The following is a 5,498-nucleotide window of genomic DNA, read 5'->3' on the forward strand; positions in this document are numbered from 1 at the left end:
TATTGAGTTGATTTTGGTCAAAACATGAATTATACCCCACAATAGGCGCTGGAACTGGTAGCATTGATCCCATCTTTCCGAGGCAAAGGCTTGGTTGGTTGGTTGTTTTACGCCGCACTTTATTCAAGCTATATGAAGGCGGTCTGTAAATAATCGAGTCTGGACCAGACAATCCAGTGATTGATATCATGAGCATCGATCCACGCAATTGGGATCGATGACATGCATCAACCAAGTCAGTGAATCTGACCACCCGATCCCGTTAGTCGCCTTTTACGACAAGCATAGTCGCCTTTTACGGCAAGCATGGGTTGCTGAAGATGTATTCTACCCCGGATCTTCACGGGTCGCCTCGAGTGGATGAATGTTCCCGAGGCAAAGGGAGTTAACTGACTATATGACTTGTTTGTTTGTTTGTTGCTTAACGCCGCACTCAGCAATATTGCAGCTATGTGATGGCTGTAAATAATCGAGTCTGGAACAGATTCACGCAATTGGGAACGATGACATGCATCAACCAAGTCAGTGAGCCTGACCACCTGATCCCATTAGCCACCTTTTACGACAAACATAGTCGCCTTTTACGGCAAGCATGGGTTGCTGAAGACCTATTCTACCCCATATCTTCACGGGTCCCGAGGCAAGGGAGTTAACCGTCCGGTTTCTACCCGAACTAGACTGGAATTATGGAGTTATACTTTGGCTGGACAAACGAGTCTATGCTTAGTCCAATCAAAACAAAATCAACATTCAGTTTGTTAAAGGCCATGCAGATTTCGATCGACTGCATGACTTGCAAAGCATGTGTACCGTCAACTTAGCTTCAACACATATTTTCCAAATCTTTCCATGTTTTTAATCAAGGTGCTCACATGATTTGATGCACTTCGCAAAGTAAGGCCCGTTTTATTACACTATAAATGTTGATTATCGATCGGATTGCCCTGACCGGGCGCTGCCACTTCGTTTGAAACAAAGGCAAGTGATATGAGAGATCGAATCTGATTGGCTAATGGGGGGACATAGGAGGGACATGTCTCGTAATAGCCACTGGTGGCACTAAAATCGGGCCCAGAAATTCTGGCAAGGGTGGAAACTGGACTTTTAGAGTCAGTTAACTCACTGGCCTAGGGAAGATGCATTGCTCCCTATGGCCCACAATACGGTCTGGTAGCTTTGATCCCTACCATGTGGGTAGCATACCCACAATAGGGGCTGGAACTGGTAGCATTGATTCCTACCACCTGGATAGAATAACCTACAATAGGGTCTGGTACTTTGATCCCTACCATATGGGTAGCATACACACAATAGGGGCTGGAACTGGTAGCTTTGATCCCTACCATCTGGGTAGCATACCCACAATAGAGGCTGGAACTGGTAGCATTGATCCCTACCATCTGGGTAGAATAGCCTACTATAGGGTCTGGTACTTTGATCCCTACAATCTGTATAGAATAGCCTACAAAAGGGTCTGGTACTTTGATCCCTACCATCTGGATAGAACGGCCTACAATAGGGTCTGGTACTTTGATCCCTACCATCTGGATAGAATAGCCTACAAAAGGGTCTGGTACTTTGATCCCTACCATCTGGATAGAATAGCCTACAAAAGGGTCTGGTACTTTGATCCCTACCATCTGGATAGAACGGCCTACAATAGGCTCTGGTACTTTGATCCCTACCATCTGGTTCGAATAGCTTATAATAGGGTCTGGTACTTTGATCCCTACCATATGGGTAGCATACACACAATAGGGGCTGGAACTGGTAGCTTTGATCCCTACCATATAGGTAGCAAACCAACAATAGAGGCTGGAACTGGTAGCATTGATCCGTACCATCTGGGTAGAATAACCTACAATAGGGTCTGGTACTTTTATCCCTACCAACTGGATAGAATAGCCTACAATAGGGTCTGGTAGTTTGATCCCTACCATCTGGATAGAATAGCCTACAATAGGGTCTGGTACTTTGATCCCTACCATCTGGATAGAACAGCCTACAATAGGGTCTGGTACTTTTATCCCTACCATCTGGATAGAATAGCCTACAAAAGGGTCTGGTACTTTGATCCCTACCATCTGGATAGAATAGCCAACAATAGGGTCTGGTACTTTGATCCCTACCATCTGGATAGAACGGCCTACAATAGGGTCTGGTACTTTGATCACTACCATCTGGATAGAACAGCCTACAATAGGGGCTGGTACTTTGATCCCTACCATCTGGTTCGAATAGCCTACAATAGGGGCTGGTACTTTGATCCCTACCATATGGATAGAATAGCCTGTAATAGGGTCTGGTACTTTTTGATCCCTACCATCTGGATAGAATAACCTACAATAGGGTCTGGTACTTTGATCCCTACCATCTGGATAGAATAGCCTATAATAGGGTCTGGTACTTTGATCCCTACCATCTGGATAGAATAGCCTACAAAAGGGTCTGGTACTTTGATCCCTACCATCTGGATAGAATAACCTACAATAGGGTCTGGTAATTTGTTCCCTACCATCTGGATAGAATAGCCTATAATAGGGTCTGGTACTTTGATCCCTACCATCTGGATAGAATAGCCTATAATAGGGTCTGGTACTTTGATCCCTACCATCTGGATAGAATAGCCTACAATAGGGTCTGGTACTTTTATCCCTACCATCTGGATAGAATAACCTACAATAGGGTCTGGTACTTTGATCCCTACCATCTGGATAGAATAACCTACAATGGGGGCTGGTACTTTTATCCCTACCATCTGGATAGCCTACAATAGGGTCTGGTACTTTGATCCCTACCATATGGGTAGCATACACACAATAGGGGCTGGAACTGGTAGCTTTGATCCCTACCATCTGGGTAGAACAGCCTACAATAGGGTCTGGTACTTTGATCCCTACCATATGGGTAGCATACACACAATAGGGGCTGGAACTGGTAGCTTTGATCCCTACCATCTGGGTAGCATACCCACAATAGAGGCTGGAACTGGTAGCATTGATCCCTACCATCTGGGTAGAGTAGCCTACAATAGGGTCTGGTACTTTGATCCCTACCATCTGGATAGAATAGCCTACAAAAGGGTCTGGTACTTTGATCCCTACCATCTGGATAGAACGGCCTACAATAGGGTCTGGTACTTTGATCCCTACCATCTGGATAGAACAGCCTACAATAGGGGCTGGTACTTTGATCCCTACCATCTGGATAGAATAGCCTACAATAGGGGCTGGTACTTTCATCCCTACCATCTGGATAGAACGGCCTACAATAGGGTCTGGTACTTCGATCCCTACTATCCGGATAGAATAGCCTACAATAGGGTCTGGTACTTTGATCCCTACCGACTGGATAGAATAGCCTACAATAGGGTCTAGTACTTTGATCCCTACCATCTGGATAGAATAGCCTACAAAAAGGGTCTGGTACTTTGATCCCTACCATCCGGATAGAATAGCCTACAATAGGGTCTGGTACTTTGATCCCTACCATCTGGATAGAATAGCCAACAATAGGGTCTGGTACTTTGATCCCTACCATCTGGATAGAATAGCCTACAAAAGGGTCTGGTTCTTTGATCCCTACCATCTGGATAGAATAGCCTACAATAGGGCCTGGTACTTTTATCCCTACCATCTGGATAGAATAACCTACAATAGGGTCTGGTACTTTGATCCCTACCATCTGGATAGAATAACCTACAATAGGGGCTGGTACTTTGATCCCTACCATCTGGATAGAATAGCCTACAATAGGGTCTGGTACTTTGATCCCTACCATCTGGGTAGAATAGCCTACAATAGGGTCTAGTACTTTGATCCTTACCATCTGGATAGAATAGCCTACAATAGGGTCTGGTACTTTGATCCCTACCATCTGGATAGAATAGCCTACAATAGGGTCTAGTACTTTCATCCCTACCATCTGGATAGAATGACCCACAATTGGGTCTGGTACATTGATTCCTACCATCTGGATAGAACGGCCTACAATAGGGTTTGGTACTTTGATCCCTACCATCTGGATAGAATAGCCTACAAAAGGGTCTTGTACTTTGATCCCTACCATCTGGATAGAATAACCTACAATAGGGTCTGGTACTTTGATCACTACCATCTAGATAGAATAGCCTACAATAGGGTCTGGTACTTTGATCCCTACCATCTGGATAGAACGGCCTACAATAGGGTCTGGTACTTCGATCCCTACTATCCGGATAGAATAGCCTACAAAAGGGTCTGGTACTTTGGTCCCTACCATCTGGATAGAATAGCCTACAAAAGGGTCTGGTACTTTGATCCCTACCATCTGGATAGAATAGCCTACAAAAGGGTCTGGTACTTTGATCCCTACCATCCGGATAGAATAGCCTACAAAAGGGTCTGGTTCTTTGATCCCTACCATCTGGATAGAATAGCCTACAAAAGGGTCTGGTACTTTGATCCCTACCATCTGGAGAGAATAACCTACAATAGGGTCTGGTACTTTGATCACTACAATCTGGATAGAATAGCCTACAATAGGGTCTGGTACTTTGATCCCTACCATCTGGATAGAACGGCCTACAATAGGGTCTGGTACTTTGATCCCTACGATCTGGGTAGAATAACCTACAATAGGGTCTGGTACTTTGATCCCTACCATCTGGATAGAACGGCCTACAATAGGGGCTGGTACTTTGATCCCTACCATCTGGATAGCCTACAATAGGGTCTGGTACTTTGATCCCTACCATATGGGTAGCATACACACAATAGGGGCTGGAACTGGTAGCTTTGATCCCTACCATCTGGGTAGAACAGCCTACAATAGGGTCTGGTACTTTGATCCCTACCATCTGGGTAGAATAGCCTATAATAGGGTCTGGTACTTTGATCCCTACAATCTGGATAGAATAGCCTACAAAAGGGTCTGGTACTTTGATCCTTACCATCTGGATAGAATAGCCTACAATAGGGTCTGGTACTTTGATCCCTACCATCTGGATAGAATAGCCTACAATAGGGTCTAGTACTTTGATCCCTACCATCTGGATAGAATGGCCTACAATTGGGTCTGGTACTTTGATCCCTACCATCTGGATAGAATAGCCTACAAAAGGGTCTGGTACTTTGATCCCTACCATCTGGATAGAACAGCCTACAATAGGGTCTGGTACTTTGACCCCTACTATCTGGATAGAACAGCCTACAATAGGGTCTGGTACTTTGACCCCTACCATCTAGGTCACATAGCCCACAAAAGAGGCTGAACTTTTTTTTCATTCAAGGAATAAAACAACGACGGATTTCTTTGAAACATATTACAGAATATTTAATATCTTGAAAAAGTGTCTACAAAATACTGATTCTTCTCCAATCAATGATATCAAATTTTACAAAAAACAAAATACTCAAAATGGTTGCATATGTTTCATTCATGATGGTCATCATGAGAATTGATCCACGCAATTGGGACAATATGTATCAACCACGAGAGTTGGGATAAGATGTCATGCA

Source organism: Haliotis cracherodii, unplaced genomic scaffold, assembly GCF_022045235.1.
Source record: "Haliotis cracherodii isolate W230 unplaced genomic scaffold, xgHalCrac1.p SCAF_7, whole genome shotgun sequence".
In the NCBI taxonomy this organism is placed as follows: domain Eukaryota; kingdom Metazoa; phylum Mollusca; class Gastropoda; order Lepetellida; family Haliotidae; genus Haliotis; species Haliotis cracherodii.